The sequence below is a fragment of the Eubalaena glacialis genome, chromosome 12 (assembly GCF_028564815.1).
Source record: "Eubalaena glacialis isolate mEubGla1 chromosome 12, mEubGla1.1.hap2.+ XY, whole genome shotgun sequence".
In the NCBI taxonomy this organism is placed as follows: Eukaryota; Metazoa; Chordata; class Mammalia; order Artiodactyla; family Balaenidae; genus Eubalaena; species Eubalaena glacialis.
In genome coordinates this window covers 9,365,361-9,391,008 of record NC_083727.1, presented here as the reverse complement: position 1 = coordinate 9,391,008, position 25,648 = coordinate 9,365,361, and the positions used below count along the sequence as shown (strand labels likewise).

Genomic DNA, 25,648 nt, shown 5'->3' with positions numbered 1-25,648 from the left:
TTTTGAATGCTATTCATAGATTTGCCAATAACAGGATTAAGTACCCTACAGATTTCCCCCACCATCAGATAAAACCTGGGGAACAGGGAGCTTTGAAAAACCTGGAAAGAAGTACTCCCAGAAAACCAACCACAACCCCAGTGGGCAGGGCCTTATCAGGTTTTGCTAGTAACTAACTCTTCTGTTAAACTTGAAGATGTTAAGCTTTGGATCCACTCCCAAGTGAAGGGGTGATCCCTCTTGCCCATCACCACAATAAAGGAGAAAACTGCTGCTGAAAGCCATTAACAGATCTTAAAGTCCTCTTTAGAAGAAACAGTAAGAAACAAAGGGGATGGCTCCTTACATTAAGGTAAGGACTGTAATTTTTCTGTTGCTGGAGGAAAGTCATATTATCTGTGTACCAAAACCCTGCCTTTGTTTGATCCTGGAGGCTAGTTGTGACTCCTTCTCAAGATAAAGTTACTTTGCTCTTTCACTATAATTACACTACTCTGGAACTGAAGTACCCATTTCTTTCACACTCTCATTTAGACCTAGAAAATAATGGCAAAAATGCCAAGTACCACCTCTGGGAACAGGCCTATGTAAACACCCAGCAAAGCTTTTTGAGCATGCTGATCCAACTGGAAGCCAAAGTGGCATGTAAGCAATGGTCCACTATACTGGGGTGCAGAAAGCCAGGAAGCCAAGCTTTGGGAAACCTATGGCCCCACCCTGGGCTATGGGATATTTTGAGCAGTAACTGTAAGTTACACCACTGCACTTTGACGGCCTCAGCTCCCTGGATTAATAAAAAGGGGCCATATCAGGTAGTACAACTGGTAGGCAAAGGGGACAGGAACACTTTCCAGAGACAGCACATACTGCCTATGGGAAGCCACTGGGCCCTGGTGAATAAAGAAGCTGTGCCCCACATGTGGACGCCAGTCTCCATGTTGAGCTGCACTTTGAAAAGCAACATTTGGTTCTGCCCTCAAACCCAGTGGGACTCAGAGACCACTCTGACTTGGCCTACAAGAAAGACCCCCATACAAGATAACATATGGTATATGGGAAAAGGAAAGTTCTGCTGAGAAAAATTCAGTAATGAGACAGTCGTTATATCTGATGGGTATTGTAACAATAACGCCTTCAGTATGAATGACACAGGAATTTGGTGCAATTATGGTACAGTCAGGAAACTGTAATGTAAAAAAATAAATGTATGATAACACTGATGTAGATGACTATATGTACTGGAACTGGAACTAACCCCCCAACCCCTCACTCTACTGTGTAAGTTGAGAACAGCTGGCCTGAGGACAGATTGGAGGAAAAATCTGAACTAGTCCAGCAGGTCTTGCAAGAGAGTGCTAAAGAATTCCACTGAGTACAGATAATGGTAGACAAGGGAGGAAAGAGAATAGTGCAACTAACAAGAGACTATGCAAACACTGTTCAGGAATCATCAGTTGGTTTTCTTCTTTTCCAGTCCGTGGGAAATTTTTATTAAAGAGAAGGCTGCTCTCTTTCTGACAGTCATTCTCTCATTTTTCTTACAGAAGTGTTATTGTAAGAGAAGGATATAGCAAGCTAAGAAAAAGATATTTTAATGTTAAGCCCTGGGGCATCACCTGGTCACCTCACCACCTACCAAACAGAAAATTGTGCACAAGCTGATCACATTCCCCAGGGCCACCTCCCTCACCTTGCCTTTAAAACCCCTGCCCTGGACTTCCCTCATAGCACAGTGGTTAAGAATCTGCCTGCCAATGCAGGGGACACGGGTTCGAGCCCTGGTGCAGGAAGATCCCACATGCCATGGAGCAACTAAGCCTGTGCACCACAACTACTGAGCCCACGTGCCACAACTACTGAAGCCCACACGCCTAGAGCCTGCACTCCACAACAAGAGAAGCCACTGCAATGAGAAGTCCACACATTACAATGAAGAGTAGCCCCCGCTCGCCGCAACTAGAGAAAGCCCGTGCGCAGCAACAAAGACCCAACACAGCCAAAAATTAATTAATTAATTAATTAATTAATTAATTAAAAAAAAAAAACCCAAAAAACCCAAAAAACCTTCCCTGAAAGCCAGCACAGAGTTAGGGTCTTCTGACCATTTCTTGGTACCTTGCAATAAATGCTGTACTTTCCTTCACCACAACCTGGGTCAGCAGACTAGGTTTGCTGTATGTGAGGCAAGTGGACCCAAGTTTGGTTCAGTAACACACACTTAAACAGCACATACAAAGTCTCACGCCCTCTGGTACCCAGGGCAGAAGCAGTAATTTGAAGGGAGCCTGGGTAAGACCTACCTGCTGATCTTGGAGAATCTCCCACAGAGGCAGGAGAAATATAATATAATATAATAACCAGAAAATATAAACCAGCTTTACAAAAAATGTTAAAGTGACTTCTCTAAGCGAAAAAGAAAACGCCACAACTAGAAACATTAAAATTACAAAAGGAAAAAGCTCATTGGTACAAATATACAGTAAAGGTAGCAGATCATCCACACACAAAGCTATAGGAAGGTTAAAAAACAAAAGTAGTAAAATCATCTATATCCACAATAAGCAGTTAAGGGATACACAAAACAACTGGATGTAAAATATGATGTCAAAAACAGTAATCATAGGCACAGGGGCCTATGATTAAGCCCTGGGGGCTCACCTGGTCACCTCACCACCTACCAAACAGAAAATTGTGCACAAGCTGATCACATTCCCCAGGGCCCCCTCCCTCACCTTGCCTTTAAAACCCCTTCCCTGAACTTCCCTGGTGGCACAGTGGTTAAGAATCTGCCTGCCAATGCAGAGGACACGGGTTCAAGCCCTGTGCTTAATCATAGGCACATCTCTTGAAATGAAGAGATCAGCAACTTGAAACAATCACACATCATATATAGATTGTTATACATAAACCACATGATAACAACAAACCAAAAATCTATGATACACACACAAAAAAAGAGAAAGGAATCCAAGCAAAACACTAAAGACAGTCATCAAATAACAAGAAGAGAATAAGAAAGGAACAAAAAACAACTACAAAAAAAATCTAAAAACAATTACCAAAATGGCCATAAAGACATACGTATCAATAATTACTTGAAATGTAAATGAACTAAGTGGTCCAATCAAAAGACACAGAGTGGATGAGTGGATTCAAAAACAAGGCCTGTATATATGTTGCCTACAGGAGACACATGGCATATCTAAAGACATGCAAAGACTGAAAGTGAGGGGATAGAAAAAGGTATTCCATGCAAATGGAAAGAAAAGAAAGCCAGGGTAACAATATTTATATGAAACAAAATAGACTTTAAAACAAAGACTGTTACAGGAGACAAAGAAGGACATTACATAATGAATAAGGGAATCAATCCAAGAACATTTAACAATTATAAATATATATGCACCCAACATAGGGGCACTTACATACATAAAGCAAATATTAACAGACATAAAGGGAGAAATCAACAGTAACACAATAATAGTAGGGGAATTCAACATCCCACTTCCATCAATAGAGAGATCATCTAGACAGAAAATCAATAAGGAAATACTGGCCTTAAATGACACATTACACCAGATGGACTATATATACATATATAAAACATTCCATCCAAAAGCAGAAGAATGCACATTCTTTTCAAGTATACATGGAACATTCACCAGGATAGATCACATGCCAGACCAGAAAACAAGCTTCAGTGAATTTTTTAAAAGATTAAGCATCTTTTCTGACCACAACTCTATGAGACTAGAAATCAACTACAAGGGACTTCCCTGGTGGTGCAGTGGTTAAGAATATGCCTGCCAATGCAGGGAACATGGGTTTAAGCCCTGGTCCGGGAAGATCCCACATGCCACAGAGTAACTAAGCCCGTGCGCCACAACTACCGAGCCTGCGCTCTAGAGTCCACACAAGCTACAACTACTGAAGCCCGTGCGCCTAGAGCCCATGCTCCACAACAAGAGAAGCCACTGGAATCAGAAGCCCGTTCACCTCAATGAAGAGCAGCCCCTGCTCGCCACAATTAGAAAAAGCCCACGCACCTCAATGAAAAGTAGCCCCTGCTCGCCACAACTAGAAAAATCCCATATGCAGCAACAAAGACCCAACACAGCCAAAAATAAATAACTAAATAAATTTATTAAAAGAAAAAACAATCAACTACAAGAAAAAAAACTGCACAAAACCTCCACAAATGTGTGGAGGCTAAACAATATGCTACTAAACAACCAATGGATCACTGAAGGAATCAAAGAGGAAACCAGAAAAATACCTGGAGACTAATGAAAACAAAAACCCAATGATCCAAAATCCATGAGATGCAGAAAAAGCAATTCTAACAGGGAAGTTTATAGCAATAAAAGATTACCACAGGAAACAAGAAAGAAATCAAATAAACAACCTAACCCTACACTTAAAGGAACTAGATAAAGAAGAACAAACAAAACCCAAAATTAGTAGAAGGAAAGAAATCATAAAGATCACAGCAGGTTTAAATGAAATACAGACTAAGAAAACAATAGACAAAGTCAATGAAACTAAGAGCTGGTTCTTAGAAAAGCTAAACAAAATCAGTAAACCTTTAGCTAGACTCATCAAGAAAAAAAGAGGGTCCAACTCAATAAAAACAGAAGTCAGATGCTACAACTGACACTGCAGAAATACAAAGGATCATAAAAGACTACTATGAACAACTATATGTCAATAAAGTGGACAACCTAGAAGAAACAGACAAATTCCTAGTAATGTACAATCTCCCAAGATTGAACCAGGAAGAAATAGAAAATATGGACAGACCAATTATAAGTAATGAAACTGAATCAGTAATTTAAAAAAAAAAGAAAAAAAAAAAACTCTTAATGAACTAAAGTCCAGGACCAGATAGCTTCACAGGTGAATTCTACCAAACATTTAGAGAAGAGTTAACACCTACCCTTTCAAACTATTGCAAAAAACTGCAGAGGAAGGAATGTTTCCCAACTCATGCTACAAGGCCAGCATCACCCTGATACCAAAACCAAACAAAGATATCACAAAACAATAATGTTACAGACCAATATCACCGATGAACATAGATGCAAAAATTCTCAACAAAATATTAGGAAACCGAATCCAACAGTACATTAAAAGGATCATACACCATGATCAAGTGGCATTTATCCCAGGGATGCAAGGATTTTTCAATACCCACAAATCAATCAATGTGATACATCACATTAACAAACTGAAGAATAAAAACAATATGATCATCTCAATAGATGCAGAAAAAGCTTCTGACAAAATTCAACATCTATTTATGATTAAAAAAAAAAACTCTCCAGAAAATGGGTATAGAGGGAACATACCTCAACATAATAAAGGCCATATATGACAAGTCCACATCTAACATCACACCAATGGTGAAAAGCTGAAAGCATTTCCTCTAAGATCAGGAACAAGACAAGGATGCCTGCTCTCTCCACTTTTATTCAACATAGTTTTGGAAGTCCTAACCACAGAAAACAGATAAGAAAAATAAATAAAGGGAACCGAAACTAAAGGGAAGAAGTAAAACTGTCACTGTTTACAGATAACATGACACTTCAGACATAGAAATTCCTAAGATGCCTACTAGAGCTCATTAATGAATTCAATAAAGCTGCAGGATACAAACCTAATATACAGAAATCTGTTGCATTTCTATCCACTAACAATGAACTGTCAGAAAGAGATATTAAGGAAACAATCCCATTCACAATAGCATCAAAAAGAATTTAAAACCTAGGAATAAACCTAGGAGGTAAAAGACCTGTACTCAGAAAACTATAAGACACTAATGAAAGAAACATAAGATGACACAAACAGATAGAAAGATATACCATATTCATGGACTGGAAAAATTAATATTGTTAAAATGACCATACTGCCCAAGGCAATCTACAAATTCAATCAAATCCCTATCAAAATCCCAATGGCATTTTTCACAGAACTAGATCAAATAATTTAAAAATTGTATGGAAACAAAAGACCCCAAATAGCCAAAACAATCTTGAGAAAGAAAAACAGAGATGGAGGAATCACATCCCTGACTTCAGACTATACTACAAAGCTACAGTAATCAAAGCAGTATGGTACTGGCACAAAAGAGACATGTAGATCAACGGAACAGAATAGAGAGCCCAGAAATAAACCCACACACTTATGGTCAATTAATCTATGGCAAGAATATACAATGGGGAAAAGACAGTCTCTTCAATAATTGGCATTGGGAAAACTGGACAACTACATGTAAAAGAATGTAAAGGCATGTAAAAGAATGAAATTAGAACATTTTTTAACATCATATACAAAATAAACCCAAAATGGATTAAAGACCTAAATGGAAGACTTGAAACCATAAAACCCATAGAAGAAAACACTGACGGAATACTCTTTGACATAAATTGTAGCAATATTTTTTTTTAATCTGTCCCCTAAGGCAAAGGAAACAAAAGCAAAAACAAACAATTGGGACCTGATTAAATATAAAAGCTTTTGCACAGCAAAGGAAAACATCAACAAAATGAAAAGACAACCTACCGAATGGAAGAAAATATTTGCAAATAATATGACCTATAAGGGGTTAATATCCAAAATATATACACAGCTCATACAGCTCAACATTTTAAAACACCCAGTTAAAGAATGCAGAAGACATGAATAGATGTTTCTTCCATAGGAGATACACAGATGGCCAACAGGCATGTAAAAAAATTCTCAACATCGCTAATTATGAGACGAATGTAAATAAAAACCACAATGAGATAGCACCTCACACCTGTCAGAATGGCTATCATCAAAAAAAACACAAACAATAAGTGCTGGCAAGGAAGTGGAGAAAAGGGAACCCTCATACACTGTTGATGAGAATGTAGATTGGTGCAGCTACTGTCGAAACAGTCAGGAGGTTGCTCAAAAACTAAAATAGGGGCTTCCCTGGTGGTGCAGTGGTTAAGACTCTGTGCTCCCAATACAGAGGGGCCGGGTTAGATCCCTGGTCAGGGAACTAGATCCCACATGCATGCCACAACTAAGAAGCCCACCTGCCGCAAATAAGGAGCACACAGGCCGCACCTAAGGAGCCGGTAAGCAGCAACTAAGGAGCCTGCCTGCTGCAACTAAGACCTCATGCAATCAAATAAATAAATATTTTTTAAAAAACCTAAAAACAGAACTATCATACGATCCATCAATTACACTCCTGGGTATATATCCAAATAAAACTAAAATGCTAATTCAAAAAGATACATGCACCCCAATGTTCACAGTAGCATTGTTTACAATAGCCAAGATATGGAAGCAACCTAAGTGTCCATCAACAGATGAATGGATAAAGAAGATGTGGTATATATATACAATGGAATAATATTCAGCCTTAAGAAAGAATGAAATTTTGCCATTTGCAACAACATGGATGGACCTGGAGGGTATTATGCTTAGTGAAATAAATCAGACACAGAAAGACAACTACTGCATGTTATCACTTGTATGTAGAATCTAAAAAATAAAACAAACTAGTGAATATAACAAAAAAGAGACTTACAGACATAGAGAATAAACCAGTGGTTACCAGTGGGTAGAGGGAATATGGAGAGGCAAGATAGGGGTAGGGGATTAAGAGGTACAAACTACCACATATAAAATAAATAAGCTACAAGTATATACAGTGCAGCACAGGGATTATAGCCAATATTTTATAACTATAAGTGCAGTATCCTCTATAAAATTTTGAATCATTGAGACTGGTACAAGTTGGCAGAGCAGAAGGACGTGTGCCCACTCCCTCTTGCGAGAGCACCAAATCACAACTAACCGCTGAACAATCATCGACAGGAAGACACTGGAACACAACAAAAAAGATACCGCACATCCACAGACAAAGGAGAAGCCACAATGAGATGGTAGGAGGGGTGCGACCACAATAAAATCAAATCCCAAAACTGCTGGGTAGGTGACTCAAAAACTGGAGAACACTTATACCACAGAAGTCCACCCACTGAAGTGAAGGTTCTGAGCCCCATGTCAGGCTTCCCAACCTGGGGGTCCGGCAACAGGAGGAGGAATTCCTAGAGAATCAGACTTTGAAGGCTAGCGGGATTTGACTGCAGGACTTCGACAGGACTGGGGGAAACAGACTCCACTCTTGGAGGGCACACACAAAGTAGTGCGCGCATTGAGACCCAGGGGGAAGGAGCAGTGACCCCATAAGAGACTGAACCAGACCTACCTGCTAGTGCTGGAGGGTCTCCTGCAGAGGCAGGGGGTGGCTGTGGCTCACTGTGGGGACAAGGAAACTAGCAGCAGAAGTTCTGGGAAGTACTCCTTGGCATGAGCCCTCCCAAAGTCTGCCATTAGCCACATCAAAGAGCCAGGTAGGCTCCAGTGCTGGGTCGCCTCAGGCCAAACAACAAACAGGGAGGTAACCCAGCCCCACCCATCAGCCGACAAGCAGATTAAAGTTTTACTGAGCTCTGCCCACCAGAGCAACAACCAGCTCTAACCACCACCAGTCGCTCCCATCAGGAAACGTGCACAAGCCTCTTAGATAGCCTCATCCAACAGATGGCAAACAGCAGAAGCAAGAAGAACTACAATTCTGCAGCCTCTGGAAGGAAAACCACATTGACAGAAAGATAGACAAAATGAAAAGGCAAAGGACTTTGTACCAAATGAAGGAACAAGATAAAACCCCAGAAAAACAACTAAATGAAGTAGAGATAAGCAACCTTCCAGAAAAAGAATTCAGAATAATGATACTGTAGATGATCCAGGACCTCGGAAAAAGAATGGAGGCAAAGATCAAGAAGATGCAAAAAATGTTTAACAAAGACCTAGAAGAATTAAAGAAAAAACACCTAGAAGAATTTAAGAACAAACAGAGATGAACAATACAATAATTGAAATGAAAAATAAACTAGAAGGAATCAATAGCAGAATAACTGAGGTAGAAGAACGGATAAGTGACTGGGAAGACAGAATGGTGGAATTCACTGCCACGGAACAGAATAAAGAAAAAAGAATGAAAAGAAATGAAGACAGCCTAAGAGATCTCTGGGACAACATTAAACGCAACAACATTCGCATTACAGGGGTCCCAGAAGGAGAAGAGAGAGAGAAAGGACCCAAGAAAATATTTGAAGAGATTATAGTTGAAAACTTCCCTAACATGGGAAAGGAAATAGCCACCCAAGTCCAGGAAGCGCAGAGAGTCCCAGGCAGGATAAACCCAAGGAGAAACATGCCGAGACACATAGTAATCAAATTGGCAAAAATTAAAGACAAAGCCAAATTATTGAAAGCAACAAGCAAAAAACGAAAAATAACATACAAAGGAACTCCCATAAGGTTAACAGCTGATTTCTCAGCAGAAACTCTACAAGCCAGAAGGGAGTGGCATGATATATTTAAAGTGATGAAAGGGAAGAACCTACAACCAAGATTACTCTACCCAGCAAGGAACTCATTCAGATTCAATGGAGAAATCAAAAGCTTTACAGACAAGCAAAAGCTAAGAGAATTCAGCACCACCAAACCAGCTCTACAACAAATGCTAAAGGAACTTCTCTAAGTGGGAAGCACAAGAGAAGAAAACGACCTACAAAAACAAATCCATAACAATTAAGAAAATGGTAATAGAAATATACATATCGATAACTACCTTAAACGTGAATGGATTAAATGCTCCAACCAAAAGACACAGTCTCACTGAATGGATACAAAAACAAGACCCATATATATGCGGTCTACAAGAGACCCACTTCAGACCCAGGGACACATACAGACTAAAAGTGAGGGGATGGAAACAGATATTCCATGCAAATGGAAATCAAAAGAAAGCTGGAGTAGCATATCAGATAAAATAAACCTTAAAATAAAGAATGTTACAAGAGACAAGAAAGGACACTACAAAATGATCAAGGGATCAATCCAAGAAGAAGATATAACAATTATAAATATATATGCACCCAACATAGGAGCACCTCAATACATAAGGCAACTGCTAACACCTATGAAAGAGGAAATTGACAGTAACCCGATAACAGTGGGGGACTTTAACACCTCACTTACACCAATGCACAGATCATCCAAACACAAGCTTTAAATGAAACAATTGATGAGATAGATTTAATTGATATTTATAGGACACTCCATCCAAAAACAGCAGATTACACTTTCTTCTCAAATGCCCACGGAACATTCTCCAGGATAGATCACATCTTGGGTAACGAATCAAGCCTCAGTAAATTTAAGAAAATTGAAATCATATCAAGCATCTTTTCTGACCACAGCGCTATGAGATTAGAAATCAATTTCATGGGAAAAAACGTAAAAAACACCAACACGTGGAGGCTAAACAATACATTACTAAATAACCAAGAGATCACTGAAGAAATCAAAGAGGAAATCAAAAAATACCTACAGACAAATTACAACGAAAACACGACAATCCCAAACCTATGGGATGCAACAAAAGCAGTTCTAAGAGGGAAGTTTATAGCAATACAAGCCTACCTCAAGAAACAAGAAATAATCTCAAATAAACAATCTAACCTTACACCTAAAGGAACTAGAGAAAGAAGAACAAACAAAACCCAAAGTTAGCAGAAGGAAAGAAATCATAAAGAGCAGAGCAGAAATAAATGAAATAGAAACAAAGAAAAGAATCACAAAGATCAATAAAACTAAAAGCTGGTTCTTTGAGGAGATAAACAAAATTGACAAACCATTACCCAGACTCATCAAGAAAAAGAGGGAGAGGACTCAAATCAATAAAATTAGAAATGAAAAAGAAGAAGTTACAACAGACACCACAGAAATACAAAGCATCCTAAGAGACGACGACAAGCAACTCTATGCCAATAAAATGGACAAACTGGAAGAAATGGACAAATTCTTAGAAAGATACAACCTTCCAAGACTGAAGCAGGAAGAAACAGAAAATATGAACAGACCAAACACAAGTAATGAAATTGAAACTGTGATTAAAAATCTTCCAACAAACAGAAGTCCAGGACCAGATGGCTTCACAGGTGAATTCTGTCAAACATTTAGAGAAGAGTTAACACCCATCCTTCTCAAACTCTTCCAAAAAATTGCAGAGGAAGGAATACTCCCAAACTCATTCTATGAGGCCACCATCACCCTGATACCAAAACCAGACAAAGATACTACAAAAACAGAAAATTACAGACCAATATCACTGATGAATATGGACGCAAAAATGCTCAACAAAATACTAGCAAACAGAATCCAACAACACATTAAAAGGATCAGACACCATGATCAAGTGGGATTTATCCCAGGGATGCAAGGATTCTTCAATATACGCAAATCAATCAATGTGATACACCATATTAACAAATTGAAGAATAAAAACCATATGATCACCTCAATAGATGCAGAAAAAGCTTTTGACAAAATTCAACACCCATTAATGACAAAAACTCTCCAGAAAGTGGGCATAGAGGGAACCTACCTCAACATAATAAAGGCCATATATGACAAACCCACAGCAAACATCATTCTCAGTGGTGAAAAACCAACCATTTCCTCTAAGGTCAGGAACAAGACAAGGATGTCCACTCTCACCACTATTATTCAACATAGTTTTGGCAGTCCTAGCCACGGCAATCAAAGAAGGAAAAGAAATTAAAGGAATACAAATTGGAAAAGAAGAATTAAAACTGTCACTGTCTGTAGATGACATGATACTATACATACAGAATCCTAAGGATGCCACCAGAAATCTACTAGAGCTTATCAATGAATTTGGTAAAGCAGCAGGATACAAAATTAATGCACAGAAATCTCTTGCAGTCCTATACACTAATGATGAAAATTCTGAAAGAGAAATTAAGGAAACACTCCCATTTACCATTGCAACAAAAAGAATAAAATACCTAGGAATAAACCTGCCTAGGGAGAAAAAAGACTTGTATGCAAAGAACTATAAGACACTGATAAAAGAAATTAAAGAGGATACAAACAGATGGAGAAATATTCCATGTTCTTGGATTGGAAGAATCAATACTGTGAAAATGACTATCCTACCCAAAGCAATCTACAGATTCAGTGCAATCCCTATCAAATTACCAATGGCATTTTTTACGGAACTAGAACAAAAAAATCTTAAAATTTGTATGGAGACACAAAAGATCCCAAATAGCCAAAGCGGTCTTGAGGGAAAAAAAACGGAGCTGGAGGAATTAGACTCCCTGACCTCAGACTATACTACAAAGCTACAGTAATCAAGACAATATGGTACTGGCACAAAAACATAAATATAGGTCAATGGAACAGGATAGAAAGCCCAGAGATAAACCCACGCACTTATGGTAAAGTAATCTATGACAAAGGAGGCAAGGATATACAATGGAGAAAAGACAGTCTCTTCAATAAGTGGTGCTGGGAAAATTGGACAGCTACATGTAGAAGAATGAAATTAGAACACTCCCTAACACCATACACAAAAATACACTCAAAATGGATTAGAGACCTAAATTTAACACCGGACGCTATAAAACTCTTAGAGGAAAACATAGGAAGAACACTCTTTGACATAAATCACAGCAAGATCTTTCTTGATCCACCTCCTAGAGTAATGGAAATAAAAACAAAAATAAACAAATGGGACCTAATGAAACTTAAAAGCTTTGCAAAGCAAAGGAAACTACAAACAAGACGAAAAGACATCCCTCAGAATGGGAGAAAATATTTGCAAATGAATCAACAGACAAAGGATTAATCTCCAAAATATGTAAACAGTTCATGCCGCTCAATATTAGAAAAACAAAGAACCCAATCAAAAAATGGGCCAAAAACCTAAATAGACACTTCTCCAAAGAAGACATACAGATGGCCAAGAAGCACATGAAAAGCTGCTCAACATCACTAATTATTAGAGAAATGCAAATCAAAACTACAATGAGGTATCACCTCACACCAGTTAGAATGGCCATCATCAGAAAATCTACACACAATAAATGCTGGAGAGAGTGTGGAGAAAAGGGAACCCTCTTGCACTGTTGGTGGGAATGTAAATGGATACAGCCACTATGGAGAACAGTATGGAGGTTCCTTAAAAAACTAAAAATAGAATTACCATATGACCCAGCAATCCCACTACTGGGCATGTACCCAGAGAAAAGCATATTTCAAAATGACACATGCACCCTAATGTTCACTGCAGCACTATTTACAATAGCCAGGTCATGGAAGCAACCTAAATGGAAGCAACCTAAATGCCCATCTACAGATGAATGGGTAAAGAAGATGTGGTACATATATACAATAGAATAGTACTCAGCCATAAAAAGGAACGAAATTGGGTCATTTGTAGAGACATGGATGAATCTAGAGACTGTCATACAGAGTGAAGTAAGTCAGAAAGAGAAAAACAAATACCGTATATTAACGCATATATGTGGAACCTAGAAAAATGGTACAGATGAACCGGTTTGCAGGGCAGAAACAGAGACACAGATGGAGAGAACAAACATATGGACACCAAGGGGGGAAAGTGGTGGGGTTATGGTGGTGGTGTGATGAATTGGGAGATTGGGATTGACATATATAAACTAATATGTATAAAATGGATAACTAATAAGAACCTGCTGTATAGAAAAATAAATAAAATTCAAAAAAATTTTTGAATCATGTTGTACACCTAAAACAAATATAATATTGTAAATCAACTGTACCTCAATAAAAATAAATTAATTAAATGTTTTACATTTCACTCTGTCCTAAAATATAGTTAGCTGGGTTTAGAATTCTAAATTAACAGTAGGTTTCCTTAAGCATGTTCATGCTACTTCTAGTGACATTTCATCTGATACTTATTGATGCTCATAAGAAATCTGTTGTAAGTCTACTTTTTGTTTTTTTGCAGGCAAAGTATAAAGAGGTTTATAATATTCTCTGTAGAACCAAACTGCCTAGTTTCAAGTCCAGTTCCACCAACAACCTATATTAGTTGTGTCTTTTATGATGCTCTGACATCTCGGGGCCTTGAGGACCCAGGAGGTGACTGCCCCTTCCAGGGTTAGCTAAGTCTTAGAAACTGCAAAGAATTTTGCTTCTGAGCACACCTTTCACATGCAAACCAACCAATCCTTAGTCTCTACTGTGCAACGCCTCCTTTATTTATCATACACCATGCCAATATTCCCTTCACCCTGAATCAACCCAGGGCCAGGTATCAGACAACTAGGGACCTCCCCTACAGCCTAGAGGCTGCCAAAATTATTCAATCTATCCAACCCTAAACTTGTTCAGCTTGCCTATCCTGTCTTATCCATTCCTTCCCATGAAAATCACAACAAAGGCTCTGGCCCATGGTTTCCCTCACTCCTTCTACACTGAGGAACCCTAATGTTTCCCCATGTGGCTGTGCATGGCATGGCACATCCCCTCTTCTTGGAAACAACACTAAACTCTTCTTTCAAGGCAGCTGTCTTTGTGTCTGTCACCTTACCATCCATGATTAAAAAGAAATCCTGAGTACACTTTAAAACACAACTAGACATATGATTATGGGCTAACTAACCTCTCTGTGCCTCACTTTCCTCATCTACAAAATGGCAGTAGTAATATGACTACTTTAAAGGGTTACTATAAATATTATATGAGTTGATACATGTAAAGCACACAGAATAGTGCGTATTCCAAGTTAAGTGCTCAATAAATATTACTTATCATTATCATGATTATTTTATTTCATCCGCCAGTTTTAAGATCTTTTGTTTCTGATGTTCTTAAATGTCCCTATTTTATGTCTGTGTATGGGTTTGTTTTTATACATACTGCTCAGGATTTGGTGTGCTCCATTCTATTTTTTCCTTCTGCTACTCCTATTAGATGTATGTTAGACTTTCTTACTCTGTACTCCAAATATCAGCTTCTTCCATATTTTCTACCTTTTTCTGTCCCTGACATGCATTATGGATTGTTTCCTCAAATCTATCTTCCAATTCATCCTTTATTTAGCTGTATTTAGCTTGCCATTCAATCCATCTACTGATTATTTCAATAACTTTCTTTTACTTCTAAAACTTCTATTCGGCTTACTTTCACACTTGCCTGCTCTTTTTACACACTATTCTGTTTCTGTCCTAAATTATGACAGATTGTAAAAATGGCCACAAGTTATTCCTTTTCCTATGTGAATGTTCCTTGCTAGTGCCTTCCCATACTATGGACTAGCCTTACAACTGACTTTGGCCATAAGACAACAGAAACGTGATGCAGGCAGAGACTTGAGAAGCACTTGCACACAGAGGCTTCTGTCTTTGCTGCTCTTGGGAACTGTGTGACCACACCATGAAAAGATGCCCAGCTTACTCTGCTGAATGAAAAGAGAAATGCTGCTGAATATCCCCATTTGCCCAAACACCAGTACAAACTGACAGCCAGCACCAACTGACAGGCATATGAGGTATTCTCTAGCTAACCAGCCCCTAGCTGACCCTACAAAACCCATATTCAACCCTTAGACTTATAAGCAATAATAAAATGGTTGTTTTAGTAACTGAGCTTTGGAATAGTTTACAGTGCAGCAAAAAGCTAACTGATACATGTGGTTTCTAAACCTTCCTTTACACTTTAAACATACTTATTTTAAAGTTTCTCTGTTGGAACCACTATTTCTAATAATTAGGGCTGGTTATCCTTCACGGTGGTTTGTCTATATGCTTTGTAATCTTTGATTGAAAGCTCATCTTCAGTGGGTATATTTTCTGTGGGAGTCCTATGTGCTCTGGGCCAACTGTGCACACAGCAGTTTTAAACTTTCTTGGTCAAAGTATGACAGGTATTACAAATTTCTGGATTTCTCAACCTGGGTTCCCAGCACTATGAGGACAGTGTGAATTCAAACCCCACAACCATAAGTGGTTTTAATCAGAGTTCCAATTTCCACTCTTTAATGCTCTTGGTAAAAGAAAGTTTTCATGCTGTTTCTATAGTCTAATGGAAAAAATTTGCTAGTCCCTATTTCCTTGAAAGTGTACACCTTCAAGACAATCACCTTTAAGCTAGGCTGACTTTAACTCTGTTGCACATAAGGTCCAAGTAATTAAGGTCTCCTATCAGTTTTTGATAATCCTATAACTTGCTTCAAGCATTCCCTCAGTGCTACAACTTTTCCTGAGTTTCCTCTTCTCTTCCTTCTCACAATTCCAAGTTCTTTCACTGCATCCTAACTAAAAGTTTCATGTGTATGGAAGGAGCAGAGGATGCTGCCTGGAAGTAAAAGTAACTTCTTAAATCTGAGCACATTATTCCCCTGCTTCAAATCTTTCAATAATTCCCCATTGCCCACATCAGTGTTTCTTAATATACTGACCTCTAGAAAATCAGTGGCCCTAACTTGTCTATCAAGAGTGCTACAGGTTTGCCTCTCAGTTTCAGAGGAAAAAGTGATAAAATAAATTTTTTTTTTATGGCTGCATTGGGTCTTCGCTGCTGTGCATGGGCTTTCTCTAGTTGCGGCGAGTGGGGGGTTACTCTTTGTTGCAGTGTGCAGGTTTCTTATTGTGGTGGCTTCTCTTGTTGTGGAGCACGGGCTCTAGGCACACGGGCTTCAGTAGTTGCAGCACATGGGCTCAGCAGTTGCAGCACGCAGGCCCTAGAGCACGTGGGCTTTAGTAGTTGTGGCACACAGGCTCTAGAGCGCAGGCTCAGTAGTTGTGGCGCCTGGGCCTAGTTGCTCCGTGGCATGTGGGATCTTGCCGGACCAGGGATTGAACCCGTGTCCCCTGCACTGGCAGGCAGATTCTCAACCACTGTGCCACCAGGGAAGTCCCTGATAAAAAAATTTTGTTCATATACTTTTTTTTCCATTTTTAAGGTGTTTTAGACATAGTAATATTAACCCTTTAAATGTACAGCTCTAAGGTTTTGATAAATGCCATCAAATCAAAATTTAAAACATTCTTATCAACCCAAACAATTCTGTCCCCTTTTGTAGTCAAATCTCTTCCACACCTAGTTCTGGAAACCACTGATCTGTTTTCTGTCACTATAGTTTTGCCTTTGCAAGGATGTCATATAAACGAAATCATACAGTACGAAGCCTATGAGTCTGGTTTCCTTCACTTAGCAAAAGGCAACTGAGAATCATCCATGTTGTTGTATTAGTAATTCATTTTTTTTATTGCTTAGTACCATTCCATTGTACGGATATACTAGTTTGTTTATACATTCCCCAGCTGAAGGATATTTGGCTTGTTTTCAGTTTCTGGTGATTATGAACAAAGTAGCTATAAACACTTGCATACAGATTTTTTTGTGTTAACATAAGTTTTCACTTCACTTGGGTAAAAACCTAGATGTGAGTCATAAGGTAAATGTATTTTAACTTTATAAGAAACTGCCAAACTTTTCCAAAATGGATATACCATTTTGTATTACCACCAGTAAATTATTAGAGATCCAGTTGTACTGCATCTTCATTCACACTTGACAGGGTCAGTCACTTTAATTTTATGCATTCTAATAGGTGTGTAGTAATATCTCATTACGGTTTTAACTTGCATTTCTTTTTTTTTTTTTTTTTGATGTGGACCATTTTTAAAGTCTTTACTGAATTTGTTACAATACTGTTATTTTATGTTTTTGGTTTTTCAGCCACGAGGCATGTGGGATCTTAGCTCCCCAACCAGGGACTGAACTTGTACCTCCTGCATCAGAAGGCAAAGTCCTAACCACTGGACCGCCAGGGACGTCCCACTTTCATTTTGTTAATGACCAGTGATGTTGAGCATCTTTTCATGGGTTTATCTGCCATCTCTATTTATTCTTTGGTGAAGAGTCTGTAAAAAAATGTTTGCCCTTTTTTTTTGGCTGCACCACGTGGAACACGGGATCTTAGTTCCCCGACCAGGGATCAAACCCATGCCCTCTGCAGTGGAAGTGCAGAGTCTTAACCACTGGACTGCCAGGGAAGTCCCTGCCCATTTTTTTTTTTTTAATTTATTTATGGCTGTGTTGGGTCTTCGTTTCTGTGCGAGGGCTTTCCCCAGTTGTGGCAAGCGGGGGCCACTCCTCATGGCGGTGCGCGGGCCTCTCACTATCGCGGCCTCTCTTCTTGCGGTGCACAGGCTCCAGACGCACAGGCTCAGTAATTGTGGCTCATGGGCCCAGTTGCTCCGCGGCATGTGGGATCCTCCCAGACCAGGGCTCGAACCCGTGTCCCCTGCATTGGCAGGCAGACTCCCAACCACTGCGCCACCAGGGAAGCCCCCTGCCCATTTTTAATAAGGTTGTTTGTTTCCTTATCACTGAGTTTTGGGAGTACTTTATATATATTCTGGATAAAAGGTCTTTGTTAGACATATGATTTGTAAGTATGTTCTTCCAGCCTACAGCTTGTCTTTTCATTCTCTTAAATGTGTTTGCAAAGAGCAAAAGTTCTCAATTTTGATGAAGTCAAATTAATCAACTTTTAACTTTATGGATCATGATTTTGGTGTGTCATAAAAGAAATCTTTCCTTAATCCAAGGTCACCAAGTTATTCTCCCATACTTTTCTCTAGGAAATTAACAGTTTTAGGTTTTACATTTAGGTTTATGATCCATTCTGAGTGGATTTTTGTATAGAGTGAAAGTTATAGATTAGGGTTCTTTTTTTTTGCATATGCATATGCAATTGTTCTAGAATCATTTGTTGAAAGGACTGCTGTTTCCCCATTTAATTGCATTTGCATCTTTGCCAAAAATCAATTGACTGACCGTGTGTATACATGTCTATTTCTGCACTGTTTCACTGATCTATACCTTGACTCAACCTTTTTTCCAATGCCACATTCATCCTGATTACTGTATATTTACAGTAGACTTGAAATCAGGTAGTGTGTATCTTTGAACTTTGTTTTTTTTCAAAATTGTTTTTGCTACTCCAGTTTGCCCTTCCATATAAATTTAAGAATCAGCTTGTCTATTTCTACAAAAAAATTCTTCTGAAATTTTGATTGAGTCTTCCAATCCATTAATATGGATTATCTATTTGTTCAATCATCTATTATGTTTTTCACATGTTTGGTAATTTCCAGCATACAAATATTGCATATACTTCTAAAGAGTTATACCAAAGTATTTTATGATTTTTAGTAAAATTATAAATAATTATTTGGTTTTTTTTAATTTCAATTTCCAGTTTTTCACTACTAGTACATAAAAACCACTGAGTTTTGTGTATTTCCTTGTATCCTGTGACCTTGCTAAGTTCACTTATTAATTTTGGGACCTTTATTTGTAGATTGTTTTGGATTTTTCTACATAGACAGTTATGTTGCCTGTGAATAGAGACAGTTCAATTTCTTCCTTTCCAATCGATATGCCTTCTATTTCTTTACCTTGCTTTACTTCACAGGCTAGGACCTATAGCACAATGCTGAATAAAAGTAGTGAAAGCAAATATCCTTGTATTGTTCCTGATCTTAGGAGAAAAGTATTCAGTCTTTCACCATTAAGGATGATGTTAGCTGTAGACTCTTTGTAGCTGTCCTTTTTCTCTTTGAGGACATTCCCTTCTATTCCCTTCTATTCTGAATTTTGTCAGAAGCATTTTGTGCATTAATTAAGGTGAACATATGATGTTTCTGTAGTCTGTTAATATAATACATTTCCTTGATTAATATTCCCAGAATAAACCTCACTAAGTCACGATACAATATCCTTTTTAAATACTGTTTTGGATTTGCTAGTTGTTTTTTTTTTTAATTTTTGGCTACATTGGGTCTTCGTTGCTGTGCGCGGACTTCCTCTAGTTGCGGTGAGCAGGGGCTACTCTTCATGTGGTACGCTGTCTTCTCATTGTGGTGGCTTCTCTTGCTGTGGAGCATGGGCTCTAGGCACGCAGGCTTCATTAGTCGTGGCTCGCGGGCTCCAGAGCACAGGCTCAGTAGTTGGGGCGCACAGGCTTAGTTGCTCCATGGCATGTGGGATCTTCCCGGACCAGGGCTCAAACCCATGTCCCCTGCATTGGCAGGCGGATTCTTAACCACTGAGCCACCAGGGAAGCCCCTGCTAGTATTCTGTTAATATTTTTTGTGTCTATGTTCACAAGAGATACTAATCTCTAGTTTTCTTGTGATGTCTTTGGTTTTCACATCAAGGTATTGCTGGTCTCATAAAATAAGTAGGCAAGTGTTCCATCTTCTTTTATGTTCTGGAAGAGTTTATGTAGAACTGTATTCTTTCTTCCTTAAAAAGTTTTAAGTAGGATTCCCACATTATCTTTTTAAGGTCTTAGGGTCTAAAGTGACATGCTCTCTTTCATTCCTGAGTTTTGAGGATTTGTGTCTTTTTTTTTTTTTCTCTCACCATTTTCTTTTTTTTTTTTATTGGGGTATAGTTGTTTTACAATGCTGTGTTAGTTTCTACTGTACAGTGAAGTGGAGTTCCCTGTGCTATACAGCAGGTTCTTATTAGTCATCTATTTTATACATATTAGTGTATATATATCAATCCCAGTATCTCCCAATTCATCCCACCACCTCCCCCACCCCTCTGCTTTCACCCCCTTGGTGTCCATACATTTGTTCTCTACATCCGTGTCTCTTCTCTCTTTTTTTTTCAGCCAGTCTAGCTAGAGATTTCTCAATTTCATTGATATTTTCAAAGACACAGGTTTTAGTTTCATTGAGTTACTCTCCTGTTTTTCCATTATCAATTTCATTGCTTTGTGCTCTTAATAGTCTCTGCCTTGTGCTTATTTTGATTTGAAATAGCTCTTTTTTCTCAAGCTTCTTAAAATTGAAGCTTAGATCACTAATCTAAAATCTCCTCTTTGCTAATGTAAATATTTAATGCTAAAAATTTCCCTCTAAGCATTGATTTGACGGCATCCTTCACATTTTGATATGCTGTTTTTTTTCTTTCATTCAATTAAAAATATTTTCTAATTGCACTGTGACTTCCTCTTTGACCCATGGGATATTTAGAAGTATCTTATTTAATGTCCAAATATTTAGGAATTTCCAGGTATCTTTATTATTGATTTTTAGTTTAATTCCATTGTGGTTGGAGAACAGGCTTTGTATATTTTCAATTCTTTTAAATCATGGCTTGCTTTATGACACAGAATATGGTCTCTCTTGATGAATATTCCATACTCACTTGAAAAGAATGTATATTCTGTTGTTGCTGGGTAGAGGGACCTACAAATGACTATTAGGTCAAGCTAGTTGATGGTGCTTTTCAGGTGTTTTCTTCCTTACTGATTTTATGTCAAGTCATTTTGTTGATTACTAACAGAGGAGTGTTGAAAGCAGGGGCCAGTCAATCACGAAAGTCCTTTTTAGCTAAATTAAGGAGTATGAAGCTTACCCTGAGTTATGGAGGCTGACGGGAGATTAACTTTAAGAAATAGAACAATAAGATTAAAAAATTTTCTTTAGAAAACTTGACAAGATTGAAAATAGGTTGGAGAAGAGCTAAAGTAGAGATGGGGAGAACCAATAGGGAGGCTTTTAACAATAATCAAGGAGAAACATGTACTTGAATTAAGGCAGTAGCTCTGAGAATAATCAAGAAAAAACAGACTTAAGGAGATAATAAGAGAAAAGAATCTGATAAACAACTGGGTGAGAGACGGAGAGGAATGGGTAAAAGGGAAGAGGTAAGTATGATTCTGTTTCTGGTTTGGATTACTGAGTATATAAGGGATAACATTTATCAAAATAGAAAAATACAAGAAGAGAAATGGATTTGAGGGAAAGGATGAATTCACAATTTCAACATGCTGAGATGAAAGTTCTTGTAAAATATTCATGAAAGATGTCCATTAAGCTATGTGGGCTCGGCAGAGAGGTCTACACTATAGATATAGATTTATGTCATCAGCACATATTATTAATTGAAACCATAGTTTTGGATGAAGTTATTGAAGATCAGCATGTAAACCAGTGTTTCTCTAAATGTCACCCTAAAATTATCTGCAGATTATTAAAATGCAGATTCCTAGACACCATTTTAGATTAAATTTATCTAAGTCTCATAGGCTGAAACCAAGGTGTTAGCTGGGCTGTATCACTTTTTGAAAGCTCTGAGGGAGACTGCACTTCCAGGCTCATTCAGGCTGCTGGCAGAATTCAGTTCTATGCAGCTGCAGGACTGAGGTCCTTGTTTCCTTGCTAGTTGTTGTCTGAGTGCCACCCTTCACTCTCAGAGCCCTCCCTCTAGTCTTTGCAGGTAGCCCCTTACATCTGAGAACCAACAACAGCTTATCCTTCTCACATTGCCACATCTCTGACTCTTCTGTTTTCCTCTTCCACTTTTAAGGGTCTGTGTGATTACATTAGGCTCTCCCAGAACATCTAAAATAATCTCCCTACCCTAAAATCTGTAACCTTAATTCCATCTGCAAAGTCCCCTTTTCCTTGTAATGTAACATATTCACAGGTTCCAGGGATTTGGGCATGGACATCTTTGGGGTGCCAGTATTCTGCCTACCACAAGCAGTCTGATACAAGTCATTTTGTAGACATATATTTTCATTTCTCTTGGGTAAATATCTAGGAGTGGAATTGCTGGGTCATAGTGCAGATATATGTTTAACTCTATAAAACACTGGGCACACAGCTGAATAAAGACTACATCACCTATCTTTCCTTCTTGTTAGTGTGTCACTGACTAAGAACTGGTTAATGGGTTTTAAGTGGATGTGTCATATGCAACACCTGAGAAGCGTCCTTAAAGAGAAAAGTATGTGCCTTTCATCAAGCTTCCCTCTTGCTATGAGCAGCTGGCATTTGGAATTAAAGCAGTCATCTCAATCATGAGGTAGCATGCTAAGGATGGCAGAACAGCAAGACAGAGGAGTCTGAATCCCTGATGATCACAGAGCTGCTGCCATACCATCTGTGGCCTGCCTACCTATAGAATCATATGCATATTTAAGCCATTATTATATTTTCTATGTAATGCAGCCAAATCCAATTCTAACACATCACGGTTTTAAATATCTATATGCTAGTGATCCCAAAGTTGTACCTCCAGCCACAATCTTTCCAGACTCATCTATCCAACAGCTACTGGAACATTTCCACTTGGATGTAAAACAGGCCTTTCAAACTTAACTGTCCAAGACAGAATTCTTTATTTTTTCTCCCCGAACTCTTCCTCCTCTCATTCTCCTCATCAGCACCAAACAAATAGTAAATGGTTTTTTATACATGGTGAATGATCTACCTCAGAGCTCAAGCAAAAAACACATATGTTGTCCTTGATTCTTTGCTTTCGCCTCACCTCGTATCCAAACCATGCACAATTCTTGTTCTCTGCCATCAAAATATATCCCAAATCCAGCCATTTTTTTCCATCCTCACTGTTACTACTCTAGTGCAAGTCACCATCATCTCTCATTTGCAACAGCATCCTCAATGGTGCTTTTGTAGCTTAAAAAATCCTTCCCAGAGAGATGAAAAAGTTCTGGAGATAGGTAGTAGTAATGGTTGCATGATAACATGAATATCACTGAACTGTACACCTAAAAGTGGTTAAATTGGTAAATTTTATGTTACATGTATTTAACCCAAATAAAACAAACAAAAAAGAAATCTTTCCTAGAGACAAGATAGCCTCCTATATTTCCTATATTTTTTTCTAAATATTTTTCATGTGTGTCTTTCACACTTAGGTCTTCAATCCATTTGGAAATTACTATTGTGAATGGTGTGAAGTAGGAATCTAATTTTGTCTTCAATCTATATGGATATCACATATCTCAGCATCATTTATTGAATACTCTGTGCTTTTGTAATACCAAAGCTTACCAAAGCTAACTTTATACTCAGCTTCTATATGTATGCGGACGTGTTTCTAAGCTCTCTATTCTGTTCTATGAGTCTACTTTCCTGTCCCTAAACCAATACCAGTAATTAAGACAGTAGTCTCAATTATCATGGCTTTATAGTTTTGATATCTGGGAGGAAGAGACTTTATTTTTCTTCAAAATTGAGTTAGCAATTCTGGGTGCTTTGTCTTTTCATATACATGTTAGGTTCAGCATGTCAAGTTCCATGAAAAACCATACAGCAATTTTAATTGGAATTGCAATGAATCTGTAGAATTGGAGAAAACTGACATCTTTATGATACTGAGTCTTCCTATCCATGAATATGGTATATCTCTCCATTTACCTGGGTCTTCTTTTATGTGTTTCAGTAGAGCATTATAATTTTCTCCTTAAAGGACTATGAAGCTTTAGTCTGATCTATTTCCAGATACCTTCAGTTTTTAATATAGTTATGAATAGTATCTTTTTTATTATTAAAATTCCTAGTTAGTTTTTGCTGGTGTGTAGAAGTTACTGTTTTACTCAGAAATCTGCTTGAACTGAAGGCCATTTCTGATGACCTCCTAACCAAAGAAGCCCTCCCCTCCCAGTCATTCTTTATAACTTCACATCAGTTAACCTTCTTGTTAACTGATTTTTAGTGTCGCTCTCCCCCACTATAATTAGTTGCTTGTTCACGATTGTATCCCCAGTGTCTAGAATAGGGTCTGTGTAACACGTAATTGCGCAAAATGTCTGCTGAATAAATAAATGAGGTCTTAAACCTGGATGATTTGGAAAAATACAGGAAGAAAAGCAGATTTTGAAGTGAGGGTGGAGTGAGAACTAGTTCAGTTTGAGAGGCGAAGTTTAGAGTTCTCACAGGTCATTAAAGTGCAGGCATCAGGCCAGCACCTGGAGCACAAGAATGGAGGTTTGATGTGATGAAAGTGATGAGACCGTCAAGGAGGAGAATGCATTCAAGAAGGAAAAAAAAGAAAATATACTTGGGAAGAACTACACCTGGGTCAGATTAAAGAGAGAGGGAGCGAGCATGCACAACAATATGGAAACCAACCGGACGGGAAAGATTTGAAACACAAAGAGGGAAATAAATCGAAGAGCTAGGTTCGTAAATCACATGAACACACAATTAGAGAAGTACAATTTCATCTAAGGAACAGAAAGCAAGAACCTCATTTCTCCACTGGTAAAACCAACTGGAGAAACAGACAGCTCTATTAGACCACAGATCCGAATTTGGGGAAGAGAGTAATTTTATTTTACTCTGGGTCTTTCACTTTAATATGACAATTACCGGTCTTGGAGGACCTATCAGCATTCAATCTATTCAACCTCTCGGGTCACAGCTAGACGCTACCGTCTGAAAGGTTCGGATTTAAACGAGGAGACTGTTTCCTGCTCATTTTCATCGTCTTGCCGTGACCACCGCGCCCGGGCTAAAGGTACCGGCAGGTGCTCTTTGGGCCTTGGATTGTAACTAGAGAAGGGTGGCAACCGGGAAAGAAGAGTCGGGCTGCCGAGGCTGCGAGAGAGGCCCTCACCTCACGCCCAGCGGCGGGTCAGCGGGTCAGTCAGGGGCCGCGCCCCGTCGCAGCCCTCCCCACTCCCCGCCGTGCCGGGCTTCGCCAGGGCCCCCGCCCACCCCCACGAGCCCAGCCTTCCCTTCCTACCTGCCGGCACGCGGACTCAGCCAGCCCCCAAGTCGGCAGGGAGACCACCACTCTCCGCCGCTCCCAGCCCGCGCGCGCCCCCGACCAGCGGCTGGGTGCACGTAACCCCGCCCTCACTGCACGCCGCCCCGCCCCCTCAGCCCAGGCTGCGCCC

At 38.9% G+C, this 25,648-nt stretch overlaps 1 protein-coding gene across 2 annotated transcripts in view; it reads right to left on the bottom strand.

The window, feature by feature from the left end:
* SERAC1 (serine active site containing 1) overlaps positions 1–25,573 on the bottom strand; it is an 88,734-nt gene extending 63,161 nt beyond the window's left edge. For both annotated transcript variants that reach the window (XM_061207105.1, XM_061207104.1), the window contains exon 1: positions 25,495–25,573. The gene's annotated coding sequence lies outside the window, so the exon portion shown is untranslated. The remainder of the gene's footprint in view (positions 1–25,494) is intronic.
* Between the last annotated feature and the right edge of the window lie 75 nt (positions 25,574–25,648).